Below are 13,695 nucleotides of genomic sequence, written 5' to 3' on the forward strand. Positions count from 1 at the left end.
AGAGTTCATGTTTTCTCCTCTTCTTGGTTTTATTTGCCTGGAAATGCGATTGCTTGGCAATTATTTTCTCTTGACTGCTTGCATGTGTCCTTTTGTTGGCATTTTTTTATCTTTGTCAACAGGAAATGCTGGTCAGTTCCTTAAATGGCTTAGAAATGCTTGTTCTCACTTGGTTTTTATTTCATCCAACAAATCCATTTTTATTATTTTCTTTTCAGCCGTATTGGTGGTGTCCAAATATCCTTTTTTTGGTATTGTTTCAAAGATTTATGGTTTTTTGGTTCTACTTATTTCATTCCATCGCTATTCCTGTGAATTTTATTGATGTTAGCTATTTTTAAATGAATTTCGATTTTTATTTAAATAATTTATTTGTATTGGGTATTGGAATAAATCAAGTGAGTATTGAAGGTAATTAATTTATTTCAGTGACTGCAGTATCAGGTGCCGAAATAAATTGTCTGTTTGGAAAGTGCAAGGAAATTTCTATGAATGAAGTTTTTTTGGTTAAAAATTAAAAGGAACCTATCTTCCATAGGGTCAAATAGAAGACTAGGTTGCAAGACAAGTGGAGAAACGAAATCGGCAGATCTACTCAGAAATGAGTGAATGAAATTTTTTATATAAATGTATTTTAGTTCATGAAAATTAGTTGATTTTAGTTAAATTTTGAGAACATTTTCTTTATTATAATTATTTGTTGCTTACTTTAATGTCATGCAAAAAAAGTACACAATTTTACTAAATTTTAAAATAGTTCTTATTTTCCTAAAATTGGGTAAAGTTTTTGGCTTCATAAGTTTCTGAAATTAGTACATTTTTCTTAAATCGTGTCTGCCTAGAACTTCATATAGCGCTAAAGAAATTTTAACAATTTTTAGCTCAAAATTTTCCCCTCAACATGTAAAATTTTAAGCAACAAACAAAAATATTATTTTTAATAATTTTATTATATATATTATTTTTAATAATTTTTTTAATTTGACAACAATTATAAACTTATTTATGTCATGTTGTAATAAATAAGCAAAGTATTTCAGTTAATATTTTTTAAATTAAACCTACATTTTCTTTCATGGTTGGTTCACTTTTTTCTGGGTGCAGTATATATGGGGGTATTTTTTTTATAATGTAAAAGTGTCCGCTTCATTTTGGTAGTCAAAGCACTATTATAATATTTATGGCTGAAGTTTGTGAGAATTATATTAACCCTTAAATGCACACTGTATCTTTTAAGATACAACCAGAAATTCTTACGTCTTAAAACGTTGGCCGAATTCTATGAACCCAAGTTTGTTGCATTTACAACATCATAACGCTATTTCTAAAAATTTTTCTTTCCCGAAAGATTTTACTACTTCTGAGTAATCTGCAGTCAAAATTGAAAATCAAATTTTAACCAAAAATTCAAAAAACTGCAGATTGGAAGTTAAATAATAAATAATATTTACCATAAATGAGAGTAATGTTGGTAAAAAAAATATGTGGTGTAAAAATATCTCTATTTTTATTATCTACTACAATCAAATTGTTTATTTGTAAATAAAAACTTAGTTCAATGCGCACTGTACTTTTTAAAATATCAACACTATTTTTTCAAAAAAACACAACATTTTTTTTTTGAAAAAAAATGTGGTATGCAGATGTTCTTTTTTTACCATTTGGCATATTATATATTTTTTTCGGAGGAATCGGTGATCTTGTGCATTTAAGGGTTAAAATATAAATGTACTGAAATGTATAGCATATGACCATCGGATAACAATTTTTGGTTAATAGGGCCCTCTTTGAGGAAATTGCCCAATACATTTGTATTAGAGCTACTATATCCTTAAACTTAAACCGATACGGTATGAGGATGGTCCGATAGTTAGGTTAGGTATACACCGAAAAAAAACAGTGAACCTACCAAGAAAGAAAACTTTCGATTAATTTCAGAAAATTTTTAATATTTTTAGAACATTTTAACTAAACAGTATTACAAACGCTGGCATCACGCCAATATCACAAAAACAAGTAAATATTTTTCGACAAATTCAAGAAAATTTATCAGACATATTTAAGTTTTTTTCACTTGTTAAAGAAAATTTTGTAGTTTGAAGGAAAAAATTGGAGTTCAAAATTGCAAGAATGTTTTTAGTGACATACGAAGTTCACAATTAACGCATTTCTAGTAAAATTTACAAATTTAGAGAAATAATGAACTAGGTTGTGAGAAATACGAATTTAGTAAATCTTTATTTTTTCCTCGTTTTTTTTAGTTAATTTAACTAACGTACGCAAAAAATTATTAGAGGAAGGGAAACTTTCTCCAAACATAATCCCATGAACTATAATATAATTAAATTGGCTTTAGTGAAAAAGGGAGTTCATTAATGTAATGGTAGCCCGATAATTTAGGCTCACTTAGACTATTCAGTCCATTATGATACCATAGCGGTGAACTTCTCTCTTTTCACTGACTGCTGCCCAATTCTGTGTTTAGCTGAGTTACAAGAGACCTCCTATTTATAGCCGAGTCCAAACGGCATTCCACCACAAGGTGGAACAACTTATAGAAGTTTTGAAACACTCAGAAATGTCGCCAGCATTACTGAGAGGAGATAAACCACCGCTGGAAATCTTTTCGGTGTTCGATCGAACCTAGGGTTGTAGCAACGACCTTATGTATGCAAGATGGGTATATTAACTTTTGCACCACGGTGCCTCCGACAATTAGTTCACAATGGTAGGAAGGATAAAACGGTCATATGGGACTGATTTTAAGAGAAAATATTCGAACTTGATTAAGAAACATGTGACATTCATCCGCTAACACCTACCGCAACATTCATACACTTTACATCAAGTGTTTCCAAAGTGTTTCCAAACTTCGCTAGACACAAATATCAGTTCAATGGATAAACTTGAAATTTTTGATATGAAAATTTTGTCAATACCCAATAAACACAAACGTTTGAAAAATACTAAAATGCAATAATTTTTCAAACATTTTTTCAAAGGATTAGGGTAATATTCAAGTTGAGAAATTGTTGAAAAAATCGCGTTCTCAACAAAAAACAGACATTACCCTCAACAGTAAAATTCAACACAATAGCAATAATCTCTCAATTGTAATCCTCAAATTGAAATGCATTGCTACTCAATAATTTCTCAAACAGTTTTCAATGTGAGACAAATTAAAAATTAATATTGCTGCGAATATTTTCTAACCACAATTTGCATGAAAGTCAATCCCAGTTCTTACTGAAAGTCAATACTAAATTTCTAGTATTTTGTACATTTTATTAATTTTTTTCGTTAAAAATATAATAATATTAAAAATAACATTAACAATATATAAAAATAATAATATGTTATAATACCAATCAAAACATAATTATCTTATTAAAGGTATTAATAACTAAAACTATCAATACAACTTTAAATAACTTAAACATTTTTCATGTATAATTTCCCACAAAATGTTGGTGTCACATAACTATTAATTAATTAATTATTAATTAATATGCTGACAATTTCAAATAATTACTATCGAGGAACTTGCTGGCCTGCGTGTTAGAATAGATTCCATCAAGAGGAATTCACAAAATATCAAACTGATGACGGAATGTAAATTGATGTAATGCACATTTTCATCCAGAAGTTCTTGATTTAGGAACTGTTGCACTTTGCTTTAATTGGTTGCACTTTGCAAGTTTTCTGGAATCTTTTCTTTGTTGTTTCCTTCATCATTTTTTCACCGGTCAACATCTTCCAAGAATATAACATCCAATGATTTTAGTTTTCTGCAAAACAATCGAGTTTTGTGATTTACATTACGTTTTCATTTCACTTTTTATTTTGACTTACCAATTATAATTACCGTTTTGGATTAATTGCAGTTTTATGTCAATAAAAATAACTGACCACGTACTTCGTGGCACAAAATGTATTGAAAACCACAAAATTCCTCAAGAACGTTGGTGTCACAAAATTGTTGTAAAACTCATTAAAATTCGGGAAATTAGCAAGGAACTTGATGACTAGAGAGTTAGAATAAATTTCCAGCAATTTCAATTCACAAAATATCAAATTAAACCGATGATGCGATGTAAATTAAACTATAGGCGTGATGCGAATTATCACCCAGTAGTTGATATGGAAAAGCATAAATACCAAGTTTAATTCATTGTACTTTGATTTATGGAAACTTTCTCTTTTCGATAAGCCACCATCATTTTTCATTGGTCAACCTCTTAATGTTTCCAAGGATGCAGCATCCAAATATTTTAGTTTTCTGCAATGAGATTTAAATTTAGTGACTTCTCTAAAGTGTTGATTTAATTTTTCATATTGACTTACCAATTATTATAAACTATTTGAAGCAGTTCCAGTTACTTGTCCAACATTTTTTCATGTTTTAAAGAACGTAGAATCCATAATTTTAGTTTTCGGCAAAGAGATATAATTTAGTGTCTTCCTTAAAGTTGCATATCATTTTTTTATTTTCACTTACGTATTATTAGAAACTATTTGGAGTAAATTCAGTTTTTTGTCTAAAATGTTTTTTATTTCTTTCAATTGACCACGAACTTCGTTGCACAAACAAGTATTGAAAACCACATGGTTTTTTCGTTTTACCCTAAGGTAGTGTTTTGTCAAAGTTTTCTCATATTATCTTCAACCCCTTTTCAAAGATTTCGTCAACATTTTGGCAAATTGGAAGTAATTCGCAAACAATTTGAAGATGTATTGAATATGAGCTGTTTCAAGTCAAGTTGAATTTATTTTGATAATTATAGTTACCCTCAAACTGCAAAGTTGTTGCATTTGAAAAACGCTCATCCTGTGTTTATTGGGTATCCAACAAACACAAGGATGAGTATTTTTTACATGCACACAAAAAATTTTTTTTCTGATTCAATCACGAAATTAATTGATCCAATTAATTTTTTAATTGAAATGTCTTCAATCACGAAAATGATAGTATCAATCACAGTTTTAATTGGGCATAGAAAAAATTCTTGATTAAAAAATTAATTGATTTCATTGCCAAATTTCAATTAATTTTTTAATTGATTCAATTAAAAATTTAATTGATGTTGATTGCAAAACTCAATTAATTTATTAAATAAAAAGGTAACTATTTTCAATTACATTCTGAATTGGCTTAGAATTTTTATTTGGATTAACAATTGATTGTTTGAAAAAAAAATTTTAACTAAAAATTTAAAAAAAAATGTTCATCATCATCATAAACTGACTTAGTCTTCCGAATTTGATTAAAAGTTAATTGTATCAATTAACTTTTTAATTAAAAATTTTAAAATGTTCAATCATTGACTTAATTAACTTAATGTTTCTATCTTGATTAAAAAGTTAATTGTACCAATTAATTTATTAATTGAAAAAAATTTCAACTTCAATTAACTTTTTAATTGGAAATATTTTGGTGATATTTTTTTCTGTGTGTAACACCATATCAATTTGATAGTGAATCCCATATTCAACATTAATTCAGATGGCCTTGCAAATTGATTGCCTTCAACAAATTTTCCAATAGGTTTGAAGCATTAAAATGAAATTTAGTTTGAAAAGTTGTTGCTAATATGTTGAGAAATTGTTGCTAACGTGTTGAATTCTACTGTTGAGGGTAATGTCTGTTTTTTGTTGAGAACGCGATTTTCTCAACAATTTCTCAAATTGAATTTTAAGGTAATTCTTTGAAAAAATGTTTGAAACCGTATTGAATATAAGCATTTCTCCAATGCTTGTGTTTATTGGGTATATTTAAATATTATGCAGAGCATTTTGAAACGTCACTCGCCCGATTGACTTTTTTCGGGATTCCATCTATTAAGAATTTTGCCGTTGTTTCATCTTGGAGCTTATATTCTGCTGTCATAACTTTGGAGACTGTGTTCTGAATTTTTATACCCTCCACAATAGGATGGGGGAGGGGTATATTAACTTTGTCATTATGTTTGTCATTCTGTTTGTAACACATCGAAATATTTATCTCAGGCCCCATATAGTACACACACGCAAAAAAAATAATTCTTTCCTCCCAAACGAAATTTTAGACAAACATAGTTCGTTTCTCATTTGCTTTTCGCTGTAAGGAAGTGTATTTGGAAGAAAAGTATATACTTTTTGTGATACACGTTTATTCTTTTCCAGGATGTATAAACAATTTCATAAAGACTAACTCAAAAAAAAACATTGTTTTCTTGCTAATTGCATTTTCCCTCACATCTTTCTCACATCCACGAGTTTTTTTAGTTCTTAACACCTTTTCCTGCAATACCAACAATGTAGAAGAAATTATACGATTTTATAAATTTTTTTACCTTTCGCCTGGACGGAGAATCGAACCGCGGACCATGCACTTTGTAAGCCAACACACTAACCACTAAGCTATATACCTGTTATGGTCATCAATAGATAATTATCCATATAAGTTATATTTATATAGCATAGCTTGCGGCGCCCACGAACCGAATAAACAAAGTTTATTTAACAGAAACAAACATTTAGTTTGGCACCGTGGAGCAGTGGTAGCTACGTCCGACTCTCATGCCAAGGGTCGTGGGTTCTATCCCTGCTTCGACCAAAGTTTTTTTTTTGTTTTTTTTTTACATATATTCCACATATGTTCGGAAGATTCCGAAAAAATGTTGAACATTACATTGAACAATATTAAATTTTGAACTGTAAAATGTGTCTTATTAAAGACCTAAAGTCAGAAAAGAACAGTGATATAAACGAAATGGACTGTGTTTTTGTTTCAGAAATAACTTTTTTTTATTGAAAAAATAAAAATTTTGAAACAAACGAATTTTTTTGGTGATAAAAGTTTAAAATTTTCGAAGCAATTCAAAAAACTCTAACAAAAGAAAAACGTCTTCGGTACACGTTTTCGAAACGTTTTTTTCTTTGCGTGCATACTCGTGGTAAAATTCTGAGTCGATCTAGCGATGTCCGTCCGTTCGTCCGTCTGTTGAAATCACGCTAACTTCCGAACGAAATTAGCTATCGATCTAAAACTTGGCACAATTAGTTGTTATTGCTGTAGGTTGGATGGTATTGCAAATGGGCCATATCAAGCTCCATATAAATCGACCCCCCAAATGTTTTGCGGATGCTCTAAGAGAAGCAAATTCCATCAGATCCGGTTTAACTTTGGTATATGGTGTTGATATATGGTTTCTAAATAACCATGCAAAAATTTATTCATATCGGCCCATCATTATATACAGCCCCATATAAACCGATAACCATATTTGATTTTTCGAGCCTCTTGAAGGTCCAAATTTCATCCGATTCGGATTAAAATTGATGTGGTGTTAAGATAATTCAAAATCGGTATATAAACCGATCCGTAGATTTGATTTGCTGTAGGTGCAAATTTCATCCGATCCGTTTGAAATGTAACCAATAACCGTGCGATTGAAATTGGTTCATATATATAAATTTCAGGAACTTAATTGTTTTATGTACACTGAAAAAAAGCCTACTCGGTTCCAAAGATTTTGTCTTTACTTTAAAAAATTTGGTATTGATTCCTAGCCAAAGAAGCGGAGAATACAAGTAAGGATACTTTTAAGACACAATTCTCTTTTAAATTTAGGTTTTGTGTACTTGCTTCTAGGAAGCAAATTTTAATTTTTCGCTTTCTCAGCTTTTTTCTTCATATGCTATCAAAGTCCTTTAAAAACGAGTTAACGGCAACTTTATTTTTCAAATTAAGACTCGACTTCCAGTAGAAATTATGCTATGTTTGAAGTAAAAAACTTCTTTAAAATAAAGTTTTGAAAAACATGTCCTATATTTGAACGATTTTTTGCTTTGTAGTCAAGATGCCAAAGACAACAAATTTAAAGACAATTTCATTAAATTTAAAGAATTTTTCTGAATTATTAAATTCAAGTTGACCTTACCCTAAACAATTTTTCTTTCAAGTTATGATACCCATCAGATCACTTAATTATAAGGACAATACGACTTCATTGAAAATTTTATCGACTTATGGACAAGGAAAAAAACTTTATATTAGATAAATGCGTCTTCTAATGCTAAGCTAAATTTGCATTCGTATTTTAAGGACATGAAATCTTTGGTCTCACAACAATATATTTTTCAGTGTATGGCTGATAAATTATGCACAAACTTTATCAATGTCACTTCGTATGCCCCTTTATTCCAAGATACCTAACAACTAGGAAATTTAAATATCTTCAAAAAGTTAACCATAGATGTAAAAATTCTTTTATAAGAAAATTATTTATTTTGGATAACTTATGCATCATTCCAATATATTACTTACCAGGCAAATGATTTGATTTCAGTCTCCCTTTGGATGTTAATGCTTTCTTCAGAGATGACGGTCAGCAGACATCGGCAATATGTATATGAAGATAGGTTAATATACAGTTTTTGATTATCAAATTATTAAATTATAAGCAATTAATATTTATTATTTTGCATAATATATTAGCATAGATTATTGCACTTTTATATATATATATTTTTTTTTATTACTACTGTAAATAGTTGCAACTTTAGTTTTGTTATTATGTAATGTTTGCGATAATTATATTTTTATATAATGTTTATTGATTTATTTTTTTTTTATTTTGATTATAGTAAATGAAGCGCTTGTATAACATTTTCAAATATTTCTTTTTCCACTAATTATTTTATATATACGTTTATAATTATATTCATTTATTTATATGGATATTCACTTGTGCTAAACTTTACTATTTTTTGCATTTCGTTTTTCTTAATTTGTCACTTGAATTCTTATTCACTTCACATCCGGCACTTGTAAACAAAAGTTAACCATTAATTAACCGCTAGTATTTGTGATGTTGTTGAGTTCAACTTGCCGTTATTCATTTTGAGGGATTTTAAATTTTAGCTGTATGATCGAGACGGACGTGTTACTCTGATGACTGGCGGTTATTAACAGAACTTCTATCCCAGTACTGGTGTTAGCTGGCAAAAATTATTTGACAAGTTGACCGTTTCTCAGTGTCTTGTTTTTTTTTTCTTCTTTTGTTTAACAGAGCTTGGTTTATTTGTTGGATTTTTAATATTTTGGCACTCCAAAATATTGGCTTCTATTTGATTTGGCTAATCTCGTACTTCATCGTTGGACAATGACATTTGTTTTCCCCCCCGCTCCAAAAAAAATAACTGAGTAGTATAAGCTAAAGCGGGGGGTGACACAAAATATGATTGTGATGGCCAAGAAAAAGGATATCTGATGAATCCTGTGCTGCTGCGTTGTTTTTTTCATTGCGTTCCAATGTTAGAGCGATGTTGTTGCTGTTGGTGCTTCATTCAGCATGGACCATCACCATCACTTGATGACATGTTGAGCTGGCCTAGCCAAGTAGCCAGAACGTATGTTTGCCATTTTTATTGATGTTGTTGGCTTCTTCCTAGGTTGGTTTTGTCTTAGTTTCCCATGCTAGGTTGTGGAAAGTGTGATGAGTTGCTGGTTTGGTTGGCACGTTTGGCGATTTTCTTGGATACGTCTCAATCAGCTGAGCTGAAGAGGAGATGACGAAGTTACTAATGCCGCCGTATGGCTGGCAGGCACACCAATTCCGTTGCCAGCCGCCAGTCAGTCAGCCAACAAATATGATGTTGCCCAGTTGTCGTACACACCATACGCTCGCGCTTAGCTGGCCTTTATTGTTAGCCAACTGACTGACGACTAAAGTTGGCTATCAACTACAAGACGGTGTGCCAGCAATCCAAGCAGCAGCCAGTACTACTAGCTGCAGCGGCAGCAGTTAGTGAGTGTCGCTAATGTTTTCATTTAAGCAATCGTTGTCTCGTCGTTGTTTTCATCGTTGCTGTTGTTTTTGTCGTCGTCATTATTATCTTCAGCAATGTGGCATCGCCAACAACATCATCATCAACCCCTTTCAAGAGCACAGTGGATGATGGGGACAGCAAAGTGATCACCTTCATGTACAATATTTTTTTAATTTGGTATAATCAAAACCTATATGAAGAGAATTAATATGATCACCACAAACAAACTCATTCAAAGGGAATAGGAACATTTTTGACTCAGAAAAGTTATTTTCTCACCAAACATGGGCATGGTTGCCAAGATCAGAAACATAATTTCCGAGCAAATGGCATGGTTGCGACATACATGTTATATGGTCCTCGCGAAAAAGTAACTTGGTGATATGATACTGGCTTCAATGGTTTTGGTGGCTCAAAACAAAGAGTTAAATGTTATTTTTGGATGGGGAACATGAAATGGTTGTCGGAATCAGATACTCAATGTCCGAGAAAAAAAAAACGTGGTTGTGACAAACATGTTACATGTTCACCGTCCAAAACTAACATTTTGCTCTAGGAGGTGATCATATTCCTTCTCTGCGTGTATGTCTGCACATACGTTTCCGTTCTCTGCCAGTATATCTGCAAATATTAAACTGGAGCAAATCTATATTTTTAATAATTTGATTAAAACGCTTGAGAAAATTTTCTATAGAAATAAAATTTTGAAAAAATTTTCTATAGAAATAAAATTATGAGAAAATTTTCTATAGAAATAAAATTTGGAAAAAAAATTCTGTAGAAATAAAATGTTGACAAAAAAAAAATTTTTCCAAATTTTATTTCTATTGAAAATTTTCTCATAATTTTATTTCTATAGAAAATTTTTTAAAAATTTTATTTCTATAGAAAATTTGGTATGTTTTTATAAAAATTTCTCCAAATTTTGGTAGATTTTTGTTGTCTCGAATGGCAACCGTGTGTGCAATTCCCTCTACCCAATGCTTTACATTTAGAAAAATGTTCTACCAAAAAATTTTTCTTTTCTATAAACACTGTGCATCCCCGATGACAATTACAAAAGAACAAACAATAACAGAAGGAAAACATCATTATCCCAAATCGGTGGGAGAAGAGTTGAGATGCGTTTTAAAGAGCATAGCCATATATTGGGGAGTATAACAATCTGATACACACGCACAAGGCCATGCGGGTCTCCATTTAATGCAGTGGCAGTATTGGTAGAAAACAATAACATCAACTCCGTATGAATATCTGCTGGCTGGCATAGGCACCAACTGGCTGCTCTCCAACCACCAAGCAACAGTGCTGCCGCTACTACTTCAATCGAAGTATTTTGCTTCATTTTCACAAAATTTACTTCGTCACTCCTTCTTCCAAAAATCTGCTTCACTTTTTGTTCTGCTTCAAATTTTAAAATTTTTCCCCATATTACCTAATTGTTTTTCCTATTCCTTTAACATAACGGTTTTAATCATTGAATTATTAACCGATGTGGACCAATTTTTGCATAGTTTTTAGAGACCATATACTTACACCATGTACCAAATTTCAGCCGGATCGGATGAAATTTGGTTCTCTTAGAGGCTCCGCAAGCCAAATCGGGGGATCAGTTTATATGGGAGCTATATATAATTATGGACCGATGTGGACCAATTTTTGCATGGTTGTTAGAGATCATATGCTGATACCATGTACCAAATTTCAGCTTGATCGGATGAAATTTGCTTCTCTTAGAGTCTCCGCAAGCCAAATTTGGGGTTCCGTTTATATGGGGGCTATACGTAAAAGTGGACCGATATGGCCCATTTGCAATACCATCCGACCTACATCAATAACAAATACTTGTGCCAAGTTTCAAGTCGATAGCTTCTTTCGTTCGGAAGGTAGCGTGATTTCAACAGACGGACGGACGGACAGACATGCTCAGATCGACTCAGAATTTCACCACGACCCAGAATACACTTTATGGGGTCTTACAGCAATATTTCGATGTGTTACAAACGGAATGTTAATATACCCCCCATCCTATAGTGGAGGGTATAATAAAATGAATTCTATTGTTTTGTTTTCAAAAATGTATGCTACTTCAATTTTATTCAATCTACTCCACTTTTTTCCAAAATCTACTTCACTCAATTTTTCACTAGCGGCAGCACTGCCAAGCAAGCAAACAAGTACTCACTCGTAAATGATGTCGTTCGGTGTTTTTCTCAGTTCCGTATTCAAGTGCACTTCTTCGTCGTATCTGTTTGTTAGGCATTCGTGTGCAATCGTTTGGGGCTACTCGTTTGTTTGGCTTTCTATGACTTTGGCACATTTGCATAGAAACTACAAAACGACGGCGGCAATAACAATGTTGAGATTGCATGATGACGCTCGATTGCTCTCAATGTTTCTCTCTCTCCTGCTCTGGGGTTTGTTTTTCTCATTCTCATGAACTTGGAGCATTTGTGATGGGGTTATTCGGGTGGGGGTCTATTTTTAGTGCAGTCTATTTGGCAGAGTATGCGATTTATTTTGGGTGGGAGCGAGCATTTATGTGATTTAAAAGGGATCGATGGTGTTCGCATAGATTCTCTTTCTCCCTCTTTGTAATGCTCTCGATGAAGGTTGTTAGATACATTGCGAAAAATTATAGCTGCTAAATGTTACAACAAAACTAAACCACAAAGAACTAAAAGAACACAAGCCAGATTTATCATGAAGCAGTGCAAAGATATGCAAATGTCTACATCTGATATGGCGAATATATATTTTTAATATATTTTTAAATATATTGTTTATTTTCTTCAGTTTGTTACAATTCATAAATTCTAAATTCATAAATTCTTTATGTTGCCCCAGCGCCCTAATGGCTTTATAGGAACTAACCTTATCAGTACCTATAGACCTGTTATGAATATTTGCATTTTACAATTGATAATTGCTGATAAAAACGGGCTCGAGGTCTGGATGATTAATTTTGATTTATTCAATATTTCGTCTTTTCATTGAAAGACTTCATCGGGAAAATTTTTGAAAAGAACAAAAATAATACACCAACTGTAGAGTAAATAGCTAACGACGGTGTCTGTTGCATTGTAATGCATAATCAATTGGAAAATCTATATACAGGTTGAATATAATAAAAACATCCATAATATATTTGCATTTTATATAACAAATTCATTTACAATTAAAAATTGTTTTACATCAAAATTTCAAAATAATTTAGTTTAATTTATATGAAAACTATTTACATCAGAAGCATTTCAATATCACGTAATAAAATTGAATTTATTTCTCTTTTAAATGTAGAAATTCTTGATATATTCTTCAAATTACTTGGAATTGTTGGGAATATGTTACAGCCAACTTCACGTTGCTATCATTTCTAAACCGTCCGTCTGAAAGATCACATATTTATTCCAGCGACAATTCATTTTATTGTTTACAAGCTTACAAAAACATATTTATAGCATTTAGAAATATATTTGTTCGTGATAGTGATTCCTTTATATTTGGCTGGAAAACCGCAAGTGGCTATCGTTATAGCCCAACAGCATATACATATCAATCATTTTTTATTTCTCGTACCATGTTCGTTACCTTGATACTACTAGTATTTTGCATCGCTGGCGATAAAAACACCAGAAATGGTCCGAAAAGTTAAAACCAGATTTGATCGAAATCCACGCTGCAGTGTTCGAAAACTTTCTCGTGAGCTGAACATATCATGGAAGGAAGGATGCAAAACTATTGAAAAATGGGCTTGGATTGAAGTCATAGAAGTTCTAAAAAGAACAACAGCTCACCAATGCACAAAAAGTTAGACTGAAAGGGCCAAGTAATATGGTCGAATATGGTTTTCTATGGCGAGAAACCATTCACAATTGAGCA

General features: G+C 31.6%; 1 long non-coding RNA gene across 1 annotated transcript in view; it reads right to left on the minus strand.

Annotated features, from left to right (window-relative positions):
• The window catches only part of LOC142227269 (uncharacterized), a 58,325-nt gene extending 48,218 nt beyond the window's left edge, over window positions 1–10,107 (minus strand). The window contains exons 1-2 of the long non-coding RNA XR_012719811.1: window positions 10,093–10,107; window positions 8,309–10,003 (exon numbers count right to left, since the gene is read on the minus strand). This is a non-coding gene — a long non-coding RNA (uncharacterized LOC142227269). The remainder of the gene's footprint in view (window positions 1–8,308; window positions 10,004–10,092) is intronic.
• Window positions 10,108–13,695: the final 3,588 nt, after the last annotated feature.

This window comes from Haematobia irritans, chromosome 2, assembly GCF_050003625.1.
Source record: "Haematobia irritans isolate KBUSLIRL chromosome 2, ASM5000362v1, whole genome shotgun sequence".
NCBI lineage: Eukaryota > Metazoa > Arthropoda > Insecta > Diptera > Muscidae > Haematobia > Haematobia irritans.